At 43.9% G+C, this 16,602-nt stretch overlaps 1 protein-coding gene across 15 annotated transcripts in view; it reads right to left on the bottom strand.

Moving 5' to 3' along the window:
• The window catches only part of CALN1 (calneuron 1), a 732,697-nt gene that overhangs the window by 417,706 nt on the left and 298,389 nt on the right, over positions 1-16,602 (bottom strand). The window lies entirely within an intron of this gene.

Raw genomic sequence — 16,602 nt, 5'->3', positions numbered from 1 at the left:
TGCATTCCATTCCATGAATAATTGACTCATAATTAACACAACCAACCCCCGATCATTGGATAATTATTTTTAACATTATAGAAATCATACTACACATTATACAATATACTAGGTAATGTGGCAATTAAAAACTTAGTTCACGAGGTAAAATTTCCTGAGATCAAATCGCTTTTCCACCATTTTATTAGTCATGCAGTGTTGGGTAAATTAAACCATCTGTGCCTGTTTCCTCATGAGCATAATGGGAATTACAACAGTAGTTAACTCACAGAGCTGTGTGGATTAAATGAATTATACGTGTAAAGGCTTTAGAACGCTCCTTTAGAACATTCCCTAATACTATATGTGACTTGCAATTGCATGATTTGCTGCTTCTACTCTTTGAAATTTTGCCAAATTCATTTTCATCTTAGTCAGTGCCTTATCCTATAAGCTTATCTTTTTTTGTATTTTGCTCTTTTGTTTTAGAGTCTGTTTCTCTTTATCGTGTTTATTCTTTTATGGTAAACAGCATATATTTAGCTTGTTTCCAGTTCTTTGCTACAGTGTGGAATGAGCATCTTTCTACACGTGGTTTTTTAAACTAATACAATTATTTTAAATATAAAATTCTTAAAAATGAAAGCGACTCCCAAGGCAATTCACTTTTTTCAACTGCTATACATATTGCCTAAATTCCATACCAGAAAATTCTACAATTTTATAATCCCAACAATAAAAAATGAAAATGCCCATTTTCACACAGCATTGCCAACACTGGATATCTACTTTTTCTGCCCAACTCTGCTAAGATAGTGGATAGAAATTGACATTTTGTTACTTTATTTTCAATTTCTATTACTAAAAGTTGGCAATTCTTCTCTATAGGCTTATTGATCAATCTGATTTTTTTTTCCTTTTGTGCAAAACCTGTTCACATTCTTTCCCCAGTTTTTCTTTTTGTTTTTCTTTTTGTTTTTGTTTTGTTTTGTTTTTGAGACAGAGTCTTGCTCCGTCACCCAGGCTGGAGTGCAGTGGTGTGATCTCAGCTCACTGCAACCTCCGCCTCCCCGGCTCAAGCATCTTCTGCCTCAGCCTCCCTAGTAGCTGGGATTACAGGCATGTACCACCACACATGGCTAATTTTTTGTATTTTTAGTAGAGACAGGGTTTCACCATGTTAACCAGGCTGGTCTCTAACTCCTGACCTCAAGTTGATCCACCCACCTCGGCCTTTCAAACTGCTGGGATTACAGGCATGAGCCACCACATCCAGGCTTTCCCCAGTTTCTGTCAGAAGTATTTTTCTCCTGACTGAAAAAACAAAACAAAACAAAACAAAACTTAATATATTCAGGATAAACATTTATAATATATAGGAAATATTTTATCTCAATTTGTCAGACTTGTTTATTTTTTTTTAATACTTTAAATTTTATAACATCAAATTTACCAATTTTTCCTTTATACCTTATGACTTTGGGGTTAAACTTGAAAAAGAATTCCCAAATTCAAGTTTATGTGTATTTAACCTACAGTGCAATCTCTAACAGTTATTTGTGATTTCATATTATGTATTTAACTCCTTAATTCAAATCAAATTAATTTTATGCTTTAGCATAAGGAAAGAACCCAACAATTTTCCTTCCAAATATTAATAAATTTTCCCAACATGTTTACTGAATCTTCTCCTCGCTGATTTTGGATTTTTGCCACATACTAGCCAAATAAACTCAAATACCTCACCAGCTTCTCTACTATCCTTTACTGGTCTCCCTGCTTTAATAGCAGCACCACTTTTCATTATTAGAGTTTTTAAAGTGAATCCTCATATCTGGAAGATCAAGGGCTCACTCACCATTTTGTTTTTGTTTTTTGAATAACTTAATTGGCTCTTCACGGTCATTTATTCTTCAGATGAATTTTAGAATCATTTTGTCACATTCCCCAAAAAATGTCTGGTAGGAATTTTGTTATTGTTATATTTGAAATGCAGCATCTGTCATTGGATTTGTTTTGGCCTCATCTTCGAAAATACAAATGATCCCTCTGTTGGATCTTTGCTATCTGTTCTCTGTACTTATGATGTCTCAAATAACTTTTAGTTTCTTGTCCTCATCCTATACATTCTAGAGTTTCTCTCAAACTCCTCTTCCTTATGACTGCATAGATTCACTGTAATACTACTTCTGCCTCTTACTGCTGCTAATACTACATGTGACTTGCAATTGCATGATTTGCTTCTTCTACTCTGAAATTTTGCCAAATTCATTTCATCTTAGTGCCCCTTATCCTATAAGCCTATCTTTTTCTGTATTTTGCTCTTTTGTTTTAGAGTCTGTTTCCCTTTATTGTGTTTATTCTTTTATTTATTTCTTTTCTTGTTTCATTTCCTAAAATCCCTTAAGACTAGAACAGAGGCAGGCTAAAATTTGTTCCTGTTTTCAAAGAAAAAAATATTTTTTTAACTATGCCCTTTCTTTACTTCTTGAGGAATATGTTTATCTCCTTTCACACTGCAGATTTGTTTGTATATCCCATATTGAAGATTTGGTTTTTCCTGCTTATTCAGCCTTTAATAAGAATGGATTTATCCCTTGATGAGATTTGTCCCACCTGGCCACCTGGAAGCTGGGACAGCTGCAACATGGGAATCTCGTTGAATGAGCTAGGTCCCTGTATTTTTATAAGAACCAAAGACTAGTAATCTTCCCAAATACAGACATTATCTGTCACTGAGCTCCTCTTTCTATCTTTGCTGTAAAGCCGTTGAAACAGTCTCTATATCATCTCTATCTAACATCAATATAAATGATAAAATATCAACTATTACAATTTGCCAAAAAGAAAAAGATGCTAATGAACTACTCAAAATACTGGTAAAATCTGCATTTCATGCCATGACTAGCAAGGGCTCATTTGAGCTGGTCTTTCTACATTTATGCATCTTCCCACTCTCTCCCCGATTCACTAATCTCCAACCACTATAGCCCTCTGTCTCTTTGTCGGGGGGAGGGAAAAACTTATTCTTACCTTGAGCTTTGGGTTGAAGGGAATGCTCTGCCTCTGGATGTTCCAATGGCAAACAACTTTTTGTTTTTCAAGTATCCCTTCAAATGTCCCTCCCTTGAACACCCTCATTGGCCAACTCCTATGTGGTTCCCAACCTGCCAGCCTGTTTTATTTGCTTGAGAGCACTTACAAGTAGGTAAATTCAGCTAGTTTGTTTATTTAGTAGTAGTAGTAGTAGTAGTAGTAGTATTTGAGACGGAGTTTCACTCTGTCGCCCAGGCTGTAGTGCAGTAGCGCAATCTCAGCTCACTGCAAGCTCCGCCTCCTTGTACTGCTGGGATTACAGGCATAAGCCACCACACCTGTCCTGTTTACTTTCTTATATGAGTATCTGCCCCTACCAAAAATATAAGCCTTGTAAGAAGGACATTCTCTGTCTTTACATTGCTATAACCCCATAATTTAGAACAGTTTCGTATAATTAACAGACACACAATGCGTGTCTGCTCCGTGGATAATGGTTATATACGACAGGTGGAACTCTGAGCGACTTTTATTTCCTCTCATTATTTTTCTTTATTCTTTATACTTTACAATGCATATATATTACTTTTATAGTAAAAAAAGCACATTTTAAGACAAAAAAATCTATACAATTTTATCTATAGCATTGGTTTTCAAAGTTTTTAGCAGCTAATCTTCTTTACAAAATCTTTGTGAAACTCCAGTATAGCAGACATAAAGGCAGTATTTTCTTATCAATGTATCGTTAAACTCAGGTTATGACAGTTGCCTCTTATACAATCAACCCATAAAACAAAGAGGCTTTTTAAATGAAAAATTTAAATTTTAAATTGAGAAATAGGGAGGAAAATTGTTATTTCATAAAAGCCTCAGATGGCATTCACTTATTTTAATTTAGCTGTTTAATACTGAGGAAGATCCTGATTCATATAGACGGGTAGGTGCAAAGGTAGCAGTTTTAATAAGTCACCTGGTTTTACAATATTCTTACATTGAATGGGATTTATAAGAGAACAGTTATTTTTAAGTTTACACAGTCGCAAGTTAACCAAGCTACACAAATTTTCACACTGGTGGTTTCTAATAAGTTTGGTTTCTAACACATTTGGGTGTCATTTTTATCATAGCTCTAAATAGAACAGAATGTATTTAAAATACTAAATATAAATAAAACACTTGCACGACCACTCAGGCACGTCCACGGGAAACTGAAGTTCCACGGATGATATTTTGAAAACCACAGGGACATGCCTGCAACTGCAACAGTTTAACACTTCAGAGGCAGAGGAAAAAAGCGTCAAAAAATACACCACGGGAGGCTGAGGCAGGAGAATGGCGGGAACCCGGGAGGCGGAGCTTGCAGTGAGCCGAGATGGTGCCACTGCACTCCAGCCTGGGCGGCAGAGCGAGACTCCGTCTCAAAAAAAAAAAAAAAAAAAAATACACCAATATGTTAACGGTGGTTCCACCTGGGTGGCAGAATGCCTGGAGACTTTTATTCCTTCTTTTTGCTTTTCTGTATTTTCCAGGGATTTTTTTAAATGGGTGTATATTAATTTGTAATGGGAAAACAACTATTTTTTTAAAAGCCAGAAGCCATGTTTGATACACAGGAATGTCACAAACGATGTTGAGCTAAAGAGGTCAGACACAATAGACCATTTTGTTCCTTTTACCTAAAATGCAAAAGCAGGAGAAGGGAATACACAGTGTTAGAAGTAAAGGTAGTGGCTGCTCTTCAGGAAGGCTGAGATTTGAAAGACATCACCACTTCCAGGGCTCAGAAATTCTGGTCATGTTCTGTTTCTTTCTTCCTCCCTCCCTCCCTTTCCTTCCTTTCCCTACTTCTTTCCTTCCTTCTGTCCTTCCCTCTTTCCTTCCCTCCCTCTTTCCTTTCTTTTCTCCTTCCCTCCTTCCTTCCATCCTGTCCTCTCTCCTTCCATCCTGTCCTCTCTCCTTCCTTCCCTCCTTTCTTGTGTCATTTCTCTCTTCCTTTTTTATTCCTTCCTTCTCTCCCTCTTTCACTCCTTCTCCCTTTCTCCCTTGACTTCTTCCTTCCCTCCTTCCCTCTTTCCTTCCCTCCTTCTCTCCTTCCTTCCATCCTTTCTTCCTTCCTTCCTCCCTTCCCTTCTCCCTTCCTTTCTTCTCTGCTTCCTTGCTTTTTTCCCTTCCCTTTCTTCCTTCCCTCCCTCTCTCTGTCCTCCCTTCCTCCCTCTCTCACTCCCTTTCTCTTTGCAATCAATCAATCAATGGTTTTCAGTATGTTCACAGACATATGCATCACTACAGTCAATACTAGAACATTTTCACCACCTCAAAAAAAAGAAAACAAAAAATCCTCTACACTTTGGCTATCAGGCTCTTTATTCCCCAGCCCTAAGCAGCCATTACTCTACCAGCCGTCTGTATAGACTTGTCTATTCTGGGCAATTCATAGAAATGGAATCCTACAAGGCCTTTTGTCTCTGGATTCTCTCTCAAGCAAGCACGTTTTCAAGGCTCAGGTTCTGTTTCTTGACCTAGGGGCTGGTCACCCCACTTGGTGAAAATTCTCTGAGCTGTACACTATCCTTGATATACTTTTCTGTACCTATGGGATACTTCAATCAAAAGTTCTAGAGAATAAAAATTAAAACAAAGTCAAAAGAAGGTGTTCCAGCAGCGTCCCCCGAAGCCCTCTTTCTGAAGGTAGTCTCCCTTCTCTACCCTTCCAGGTTCTTCCCAGGCTTCCCACCACCTATCCCCTTTCGTCCTACTGAGAAGGACAACTGCAGGGACACATAGTTTGCTTTTCTCGTCTTCTTCTCTCTCCCTCTTCCAACCCTCCGCCTCCCATCTCCTACCAGGCTGCTAGGGCTTCTCCAGAACAGCCTCCCCTTGGGGCGTGCCTGCAGTTCCATTTTTCCTGTTCTTCCCCACCCCAGCCTAATCAAGCTTCTCTTTGGTGTACTCCATTCCTTGGGAGTGCTGGTGAATATGAAGAATAAATTATTTTATGCTAAGATTTTGTGCTGTCAGAGTAATCTTTCTGAAGTGAAAATTTACGCTGGGTGTGGTGGTTCACACCTGTAATCCCAGCACTTTGGGAGGCTGTATTGCCTTGTTTTCCTACTGCTATAAAGAACTGCCCAAGACTGGTAATTTATAAAGGAAAGAGGTTTCATTGCCTCACAGTTCAGCATGACTGGGGAGGCCTCAGGAAACTTACAATCATAGGAGAAGGCAAAGGGGGAGCAGGCACCTTATTCACAAGGAGGCAGGAAGGAGAGTGAACACAGAAGGAACTACCAGACACTTACAAAACCAGCAGATCTCATAAGAACTCACTATCACAAGAAAGGTATGGAGGAAACCACTCTCATGATTCATTATTTAATACCTCCACCTGGTCTCTCCCTTCGCACGTGGGGATTATGGGGATTACAATTCAAGATGAGATTTTGGGTAGGGACACAGCTAAACCATATCAGATGCTGAGGTGGGAGGATCCCTTGAGCCCAGGAGGTCAAGACCAGCCTGGGCAAGATGATGAGCCCTTGTCTCTACAAAAAAAAAAATAATAATTGTTTTAATTAGCTGGGCATAGTGGTGCATGCTTGTGGTCCCAGCTACTTGGGAGGCTGAGGCAGTAGGATACCTTAGCCCAGGAGTTCAAGGCTATAGCGAGCTGGGATTGCACCATTGCATTCTAGCCTGGGTGACAAAGCAAGACCCTGTCTCTAAAAAAATAAATAAAATGAAGTGAAATTAAGATTTTATTGTGACACCCCTAATGAAATCATTCAAAGGGTTCGTATTGCCAACAAAATTAACTTAGGCTCCCTGTAGCCTAATTCTCCAGGCTGGCCCCAACCTGACCCTTTCCCACCTCTCCAGACCTCCGTCTCTGCATCTCTTTTCCCTTCCTCTCCAGGCTCTAGAGAAGCTGGGCCAGGTAGAGTTGCTCAAACCCATTACTCTGTTGCACACACCATTGCTTTTGCTGTAACTCTTCCTTCTGCCTAAAACACCTTTCCCGCCCATTCCCTTCCTATTAACTATGTGTGACTCCGCTAAAACACATACTGCTGACTCTCAGATGGAGCCCCATTTTGCCTTTGATTTCAGCAAGAAAGGAGAGACCACATGCAAAGCATCTCTCCTGTGTCTCCTGACTTTGGGCCAATGAACTGACTCCTACCGCAGTTCAGCGTACCCATCCGTAAAACGATGACGATCCAAGAAACGAATCGATAGATCTGTAGCAAGAATTAAATTAGATCACACACCTACAGCATGAGAAACAAGGCCCGGTACACCACAAATGTTCAATGAATGTTAGCTATCACTGCAAAATATCATTGTATCTTCTTGTTTCTATTGACGGTCCCTGCTGCTAAAGTAGGAGTGCGTGAGCTCTGGCTTACTCATCTAACTTGTCGGCAGATGAGGTCACCGCCCATGATGGGGTCAGGCCAGGGTTTGAATTAACATTCTTCCACCTATTAGCTGGGCCAGTTTCTCCATCTCTCAAATGGAAATATGACAGTGTTCTGCAGAGGATTAAAGACGATGATGATAGAGAGCTTTCGGCACGTTTTCTGGCCCACATTAAACTGTTTCATATAAGACTTAAGATCTGACTCGTAATAGATGCTTGACAAATAACCTTTTTTTGTGGCTCCTGGATATCTGATTATTTTGTACTTCAAATCCATGTTTCCTTTGCTTTTAAATACCAGAGAAGGGCTGGGCACAGTGGCTCACGCCTGTAATCCCAGCACTTTGGGAGGCCGAGGCGGGCAGATCACGAGGTCAGGAGATGGAGACTATCCTAGCTAACACGGTGAAACCCCATCTCTACTAAAAACACAAAAAATTAGCCAGGCGTGATGGCAGGCGCCTGTAATCCCAGCTACATGGGAGGCTGAGGCAGGGGAATCACCTGAACCCGGGAGGTGGAGGTTGCAGTGAGCCGATATCGCGCCACTGCACTCCAGCCTGGGCAATAAAGCAAGACTCCATCTCAAGAAAAAAAAAAAAAAATACCAGAGAGGGAACGAATCTACCCAATAGATATGACATGGGAGAACTGAAGGGCTATGACTAAGGAGTGCCCCAGCCCCCATTGAAACTATTCCAAAATATCTTCATCTTCAGTCATGCATGGGGGATACCATAGAAAAAGACCTATCGTATTATTCAGATATTTCTAGGCCTGGCATAGTAGCTCTTGCCTGCAATCCCAGTGCTTTAGGAGGCTGACAGGAGGAGTGCTTGAGGCCAGGAACTCAAGACCAGTTGGGACAGCAAAGTGAGATTCCATCATTACAAAGAATGAAAAATGAGCCAGGCCTGGTGGTACACACCTGTAGTCCCAGCTACTCAGGCAGCTGAGGCTGGAGGATCACTTGAGCCCAAGAGTTGGCGGCCACTGTGAGTTACAATTGTACCACTGCACTCCAGCCTGGGCAACACAGCAAGACTCTCACTCCTAAGAAAAATAAAAATTTTTTTAAAAAGGTGTTTCTAAATAACCAATCTATCAATCAGTCAATAGTAATGATGCAAAATACCTTAACTGTTTGTGGGTTGCCTTCCACATGAAGAAAATCCTTGAAAGAAACTTTTGATTGCGGACTCAACAAAACAAAAAGGCTCGAGAAAGCCTCGTCCTCAGGACCCTCCTTGCTGTGGGCTCTGCCTGATTTCACAGGGCTTGTGATCAACCTGCTGATGAATTTCTGCTCAGAATGAAAATCACTCTGAAGACATGGGTCCGTTCTGATAGTTACGCTGCTACCACTAAGAGGCATTCCATCCTGCCTCTTATCATTGCTAACGCATCGTGTGTCCTAATTAAAAATAACCAAACATTTGTCCAGACGTTATCCTTGTTCTCCACTCTAGCAAGATGTCCAGGACGGTCCACTCTGGCCTCAACGTCGGAGAGAGTAAATGGCAGTTCTCGGACATCAAGGAATTTTCTGAGTTATCTGCTGTGTGTCTTAACCTGAGTTCCCTAAACAAAGAAGCCTCAGGCAAAACTTTATGGGTCAAAGAAGGCAAATCTACAGAAGCAGAAAATAGATTAGTGGTTGCCTGGGGCTGGGAGTGAGAATGGGAAATGGTTGCAAATGGGCTTAAGGAGTGTTTTGGGGTGATGGAAATCTACTCAAATTGGATTTCGGTGAGGGTTGCGCATTGCTGTAGATTTTATGGTATGTAAATTACACTTAATAAATTACACTTCAATAAAGCTGTTGGTGGGGGAAGAAAAGCATATAAGCTAATGTTTATTTGGGGAATAGCATCGCAGAAAGGCAAGAGTGATGGTAAAGGGTTGAGTTGGGGACAGGGGGGATGGCAGTTCTGAGAAGTGTTGCCACAAGGCTCTGTGACCAGCTGTGTCTACTCAACAATGCACTCCACTCCAGCGCTGTGTGCTCCAAACAGGGAGGGAGAAGGATGCACCCACCACCCACAGTTCCCCCTGCATTGTTGGGTTATGCATGAGCCCAGAGAGAGAGCCCTGTAGCTTCTTGAATTTCAGGGGCAACCTTAAAGTGAGAGACCAGGGCTACGAGGCAAAGGCGCTGTTGTGATATTTGCTCAGCAAGCTGAGGGTGAAGGAGAGGCCCCTGCAGTGAGCCCTTGGTCTAGGCAGAGGGTACTCAACACGACAGCCACAGGAGGAGCACAGGCCTCGCTAGCTCCACCCCAACAAGTGCACGAATCTGGGCAGATGACCCAGCTCAACCCCCTCCGCTATGCAATGAACGATCCACAAAGTTTTGTGCTAAGGTGTTTAGCACCATAACTATTGACTAGTTAATGTGCTACCTTCTTTATAAATATTTGGGTATTAGGCAAGGCACAGTGGCTCATGTCTGTAATCCCAGCACTTTGGGAGGCTTAGGCAGATGGATTGCCTGAGATCAGGAGTTTGAGACCAGCCTGGCCAACATGGTGAAACCCCGTCTCTACTAAAAATACAAGAATTAGCTGGGTGTAGTGGCACATGCCTGTAGTTCCAGCTACTTGGGAGGCTGAGGCAGCAGAATCACTTCAACACGAGAGGCGGAGGTTGCAGTGAGCCAAGATCACGCCACTGCACTCCAGCCTGGGCGACAGAGCAAGACAAGAAAGAAAGAAAAGAAAGAAAGAAGGAAGAAAGGAAAGGAAAAGAAAAAGAAAAGAAAGAAAGAGAGAGAGCAAGAGAGAAAGAAAGAAAGAGAGAAGGAAGGAAGGAAGGAAGGAAGGAAGGAAGGAAGGAAGGAAGGAAGGAAGGAAGGAAGGAAGGGAAAGAAAGAGAGAGAGAAAGAAAGAAAGAGAGAGAGAAAGAAAGAAAGAGAGAGAAAGAAAAATATTTGCATATTAAGATAGGTCTTTTGAGGACTTTGAGGCTGCAGTGAGCTATGATTGCACCACTGCACTCCAGCCTGGGTGACAGAGCGAGATCTTGTCTCAAGAAAAAGAAAAAAAAATAGGTCTTCTACATCAGGGGTCCCCAACCACTAGGCAGTGGCCTATTAGGAGCCGGGTCGCACAGCAGGAGGTGAGTGACGGGTGCACATGTGAAGCTTCATCTGTATTTACAGTCACTCCCCGTTGTTCGCATTCCCACTGAGCTCCACCTCCTGTCAGATCAGCAGCAGCATTAGATTCTCACAGAAGCACAAACCCTATGGTGAACTGTGAATAGGAGGGATCTAGGTTGTGTGCTCCTTATTACAATCCAATGCCTGATGGTCTGTCACTGTCTCCCATCACCCCCAGATGGGACCGTCTAGTTGCAGGAAAACAAGCTCAGGACTCCCACTCATTCTACATTATGGTGAGTTATACAATTATTTCATTATCTACTACAATGTAATAATAATAGAAATAAAGTGCTAAATAAATGGAATGCACATGAATCATCCCAAAACCATCCCGCGTCCCCTACTGCTCCGTGGGAAAAAGTGTCTTCCATGAAAGCAGTCCCTGGTGCCAAAAAGGCTAGGGACCACTGGTCTACATGCTAACATCAATGCATGATTGAAGATGAGGATTGCGGATGTGGCTACATCAACACACCATGTCACCTCTCCAGAAGCCTGACCCAGGCAGAGATGCAAACTTGCCTCACCACCTCTGTTGAATATTAAAGACAAAGGAGAGGCCAGGCGCAGTGGCTCACGCCTGTAATCCCAGAACTTTGGGAGGCTGAGGCGGGTGGATCACCTGAGGTCAGGAGTTCGAGACCAGCCTGGCCAACATGGTGAAACCCCGTCTCTACCAAAAATACAAAAATTAGCCAGGTGTGGTGGCACACACCTTTAATCCCAGCTACTCGGGAGGCTGAGGCAGGAGAATGGCTTGAATCCAGGAGGCGGAGGTTGCAGTGAGCCGAGATCATGCCACTGCACTCCAGCCTGGGTGACAAAAGTGAAACTGAGACTCAAAAAAAAAAAAGAACACAATTTTAATCATTTCTATTCCATAATACTGCAAAAGACCTGAAATCAAGACAGCTCCACACGGAGCTACTGCCTTCGTACAGCAGCTGTGGATGGACCCAGCCAGGATCTCCCTGCAAAAAAGAATTCCCTGCTACACGAGGCCTTCCGGATTCACTCAGTGTTGAGCCACAGCCACGCCCTCCCCGGGCAGCCCCCAGCCAGTGACTGGGCTGGCCATGGGACTTGGTCCTGGCCATTTCTACACAACACAGGTTTCCTCCAATGGGCAGTCTTTGCTGCAGAGGTGAGCACGGGTCGGACCAAGACTTTGTCAGATCTACATGGGAGTCTGAGACTCTTCCTGTTCAGTTCTACTTCCAGGCCTTTCAATTTCACAGCCATTATTATAATACTTCCTCCCTCCCCACCAATAAACCTTACACACTTGATCTCAACATCTGCCTCTAGAAAGACCCAAATAACAAACTTGTTGACCTTAAATATCACTGGGGCTGGGTGGGGTAGCCCACAGCTATAATCTTAATACATTAGGAGGCTGAGAGGGGAGGATTGCTTGAGGCCAGGAGTTCAAGACCAGCTTGGGCAATACAGTGAGACTCTGACTCTACCAAAAAAAAAAAAAAATTTTACCATAACTGGGAGTGGTGGTGTGCACCTGTAGTCCCAGCTACTCGGGAGGCCTAAGCAGGAGGATCACTGGAGCCCAGGAGTTTGAGCTATGATTGCCCCACTGCACTCCAGCCTGGATGACACAAGACCCTATGTCTAAAAATAAACACTAAAGATAAATAAATACATATAATTTTCACAGGTCTGGGGATTAGGAGGTGGCATATTTGGAGAAGTCATAATTCTGCGTATCATCGGGCGCATCCGAAGCAGAAAGTACCCTGACCCTAGGGAGGGGGAGAAGAGTCGGCATGGGGCCAGTGGCCCTCTAAGCTCTTGTCACTTTCTGTCCCCTTCACCTGCCTTCTCGCTCCTGAGGTCTAGACGTAAAGATCAGTTATTGGACCAGACACGCCTCTGATCCCAAAATAAAGCAGGGGACAGTGCAGTTGACTGGTACCCTGAGCTCTTTCTCCAAAAGAGGCAACTTCACAGCATTGTTTTTTGGTGGGGGACACAGGGTCTTGCTCTGTCACCCAGGCTGGAGTGCAGTAGCACAATCACGGCTTACAGCAGACTCAACTTCTCCACCTGAAGTGATCCTCCTGCCTCAGCCTCCTGAGTAGTTGGGAGTACAGGCACATGCCACCATACCCACTGACGTATTTTTTTTTTTTTAAAGAGACAGGGTCTTGCTATGTTGCCCAGACAAGTCTCAAACTCCTGGGCTCAGATGATCCTCCCACCTCCCAAAGTGCTGGGATTACAGGTGTAAGCCATTACATCCGGCCTTCACCATTTTTAAGCCCATGGGTGAATGTGACAGGATGTTAGAGGCAATAGAGAGAATGTAAGAAAAGATTAAGGAAAGGGCCTTTTTGGGGGTTTGCTTCCCCACGGACCAAGGTGCAGGCGCTGTCCCACCCCCAAACTCCCCCTAAAGGGCTCTACTCTCTGTTGGGGGACGTAGCTAAATGGACAAGAGAGTTCCTGAAGACAGAGCATACCCCAGCCACTCCCCTGTCCCAGGCAGCACAGCCCTGTGACCCAGTGAGTAACAGGACTCAGGAGTCTCGGGTGGAGGCAGGTCTGGGCCTGGGCATCTTGCCTCTTGGAGTATGACTAACACCAGCCCCAAACATTATTGTAAAGAACAACTCTATAAAGTGCTGGTCCACACCAATAAACCTCTCTCCCTGGCCCTGACATCACTGCTTCTATAGCAACCAGTTCCTCTTCAAAGAGCAACATGTGGGAGACTGAAAAACACAGTCAACACTGAAGACACTAAGTCGTGCCAGATGAAGAAATGGGCCAGAAAGCTACATCGGAGTTCAGAGGTCGTCATCAGAGAAGGTCTAGGGGAAGAAGGAGGATTTCACAGGCATCTGTAGGGTCCAAACCAGAAAGACCCAACTGACAAACTTGGTGACCTTAAATATCACTGGGGCTGGGCATGGTGGCTCACACTTATAATCCTAATGCTATGGGAGGCTGAGGCAGGAGGACTGCTTGAGGCCAGGAGTTCGAGATCAGCTTGGGCGATATAGTGAGACCGCCTACCTCTACGAAAAAAAATTTTTTTAAATAACTGTGCAAGCCAGGCGCAGTGGCTCATGCTTGTAATCCCAGCACTTTGAGAGCACAAGGCGGGTGGATCACAAGGTCAGGAGATCAAGACCATCCTGGCTAACATGGTGAAACCCCATCTCTACTAAAAATACAAAAAATTAGCCGGGCATGATGGCAGGCGCCTGTAGTCCCAGCTACTCAGGAAGCTAAGGCAGGAGAATCACTTGAACCCAGCAGGAGGAGGTTGCAGTGAGCTGAGATCACGCCACTGCACTCCAGCCTGGGCAACAAAGCAAGACTCCGTCTCAAAAAATAAAATAAAATGACTGTGCATTGTTGCTTTGGTATCCCAAAGAAACAATGAAGAGCCCAGCTCAGTAGCCTGTTGTTATTGTGATTTGCTGGTTTTTCTGTTGTGTGGGGTGAGGAATTGAGTGAGAATCCCTAACCTGACCACATAAAGGACACCATACTTGAAGAAGTTTCCAAAAGCAAAACATCACTTTGCTTTAGTGTACAATGTCTAAGTAAACATAATTGTCCTTCAAAGAAGAGAAAACCATTAATCCACTCAAGGGGAACCCTGGGAGAGTAGGGACTGGGTGGTCATTAAGTCCCTCTTATGGACATTAATGAATATGACCCTATAAAACAATGACTGGTAAAGCACTATGTCCAACATCGATTTTCCTCTGCAGGAGAAGTGTCTCATTATCCATTCTATAGCACTTGGGCTACCTTCATCTAATCTGATCTGGCCCACAGGTAAAAAGTCATGGAGTTCAGGAAGGGGATGGGTAGGGGAGATGCAAATTGTGTAGTCCCAAGAGCAACAGAGTGCAGGGAACTGCAGATGCCGTGAGAAGCACACCCCTGAAACAGTAAACTGCAACCTATCTGAATTACCCCACTCGACTCTGACAACTAACGACATGCGTTTTTGGGGAATACGTATTCATTAAATAAGCACTCAGCCATTCTATTTCTCAATTACCTCTAGTGACCCTAAGATCTGACCATGAGCACAAAAGAGGAAAAATTCCTCCCTAGCGACAGCCAGCTGTAACTGAGTCAAATACCCTTCATTTTGTCTTCATTTTCTTAAGAGACAGGGTCTTGCTCTGTCGCCCAAGGCTGGAGTGCAGTGGCGTGATCATAACTCACTGTAACCTTGAAATCCTGGGCTAAAGTGATCCTCCAACTTCAGCCTAAGGAGCAGCTAGGACTACAGGTGCATTCCACCACAACTGGCCAATTTTTCTTTTTCTTTTTTGTAGAGATGGGATCTTGCTCTATTGCCCAGGCTGATCTCAAACTCCTGGCCTCAAGTGATCCTCCTGCCTCAGCCTCCCAAAGTGCTGGGATTACAGGCATGAGCCACTGCACCTGGTGAGATGCTCTTCATTTAAGAGTCAACTGAACTTCAGAATCCGAGGTGCAACACGTAGTACTCCCTGGTACAATTTCCCACTAAAATCCATGAAGATACATATGCGTGCACGTGCACACACACACACATGCACACACACATGCACAAGCGCACACACACACGCACCCACACATGCACAAGTACACACACATGCACACACACATGCACAAGCACACACAGGCACACATACAAGCACACACACACGCACACATGCAGTGCACACATGCACACACATGCACGCACGCACACACGCATGCACACACATGCACACATGCACACTCACACACAGAGGCAGTAGAATAGGAAACTGCATATAATAGAATTTCCTATGCAAATGGGAGGCATTTCAGTGGCTGAACTGTCAATAGGCTCAGTTCGAGGGAGAAAATCCTAGAATGAACAAGAGCTACCTTCTAAACCAGAACTGCATCAGTGATATCAAAGGATGCAGAAAAACGCATTGATTAGCCTCCTCATTAAAAAAAAATTCCACCTCACTAGTAGTTAAAGTAAAACAAAACTCCAGTCTTATTTGAAGCCACTAAATTGGCAACAATTTCTTTTTTTTTTTTTTTTTTTTTTTTTTTTTTGAGACGGAGTCTCGCTCTGTCGCCCAGGCTGGAGTGCAGTGGCGCAATCTCGGCTCACTGCAAGCTCCGCCTCCCGGGATCATGCCATTCTCCTGCCTCAGCCTCCCGAGTAGCTGGGACTACAGGCGCCCGCCACTGCGCCCGGCTAATTTTTTCTATTTTTAGTAGAGACGGGGTTTCACCATGATCTCGATCTCCTGACCTTGTGATCCGCCCGCCTCGGCCTCCCAAAGTGCTGGGATTACAGGCGTGAGCCACCGCGCCCGGCCCAATTTCTAAAACTATAAACACGATGTTGGCGAAAGGGTGGTGAAGGGGGAGTTGTTTGTTTGTTTTTTTTTTTTTCCACACACGGTTAGTAGGAGTGGAAACAGAACTGACCTATCAGGGAAGCAACTGGACAATCTGTAATAAGAGCCCCGAAAACGCAGAGACACAATGCCCCAGTGTTTTCACTTGCACAAGTCCTGGCTTTTTTTTTTTTTTTTTTTTTTTTGAGACAAAGTATCTCTCTATTGCCCAGGCTGGAGTGCAGTGTCCTGATCTCGGCTCTCTGCAACCTCCCTCTCCCGTCTCCTGGGTTCAAGCAACTCTCCTGCCTCAGCCTCCCTAGTAGTTGGGATTACAGGCACCCGCCATCATGCCTGGCTAATTTTTTGTGTGTTAGGTCGCAGCTTTAAAAAACAATCACAAAGACAAGCAAAGATTTGTTTTTCCATAGTTCACTACAGCACTACTTAGGACCGGGAAAAACTGGAAATAAAGCTGAGTGGCTGAGGCTGGGCACAGTGGCTCATGCCTGTAATCGCAGTACTTTGGAAGGCGAGGAGGGTGGATCAGCTGAGGTCAGGAGTTCGAGACCAGCCTGGCCAACATGGTGAAACCCCATCTCTACTAAAAATACAAAAAAATTAGCCTAGTGTGGTGGCGTGTCTCTGTAATC

The sequence above is a fragment of the Chlorocebus sabaeus genome, chromosome 28 (genome assembly GCF_047675955.1).
Source record: "Chlorocebus sabaeus isolate Y175 chromosome 28, mChlSab1.0.hap1, whole genome shotgun sequence".
Taxonomy (NCBI): Eukaryota; Metazoa; Chordata; class Mammalia; order Primates; family Cercopithecidae; genus Chlorocebus; species Chlorocebus sabaeus.
Note: the sequence above shows the minus strand (reverse complement) of the source record. Positions and strands in the feature narration are given on the sequence as shown.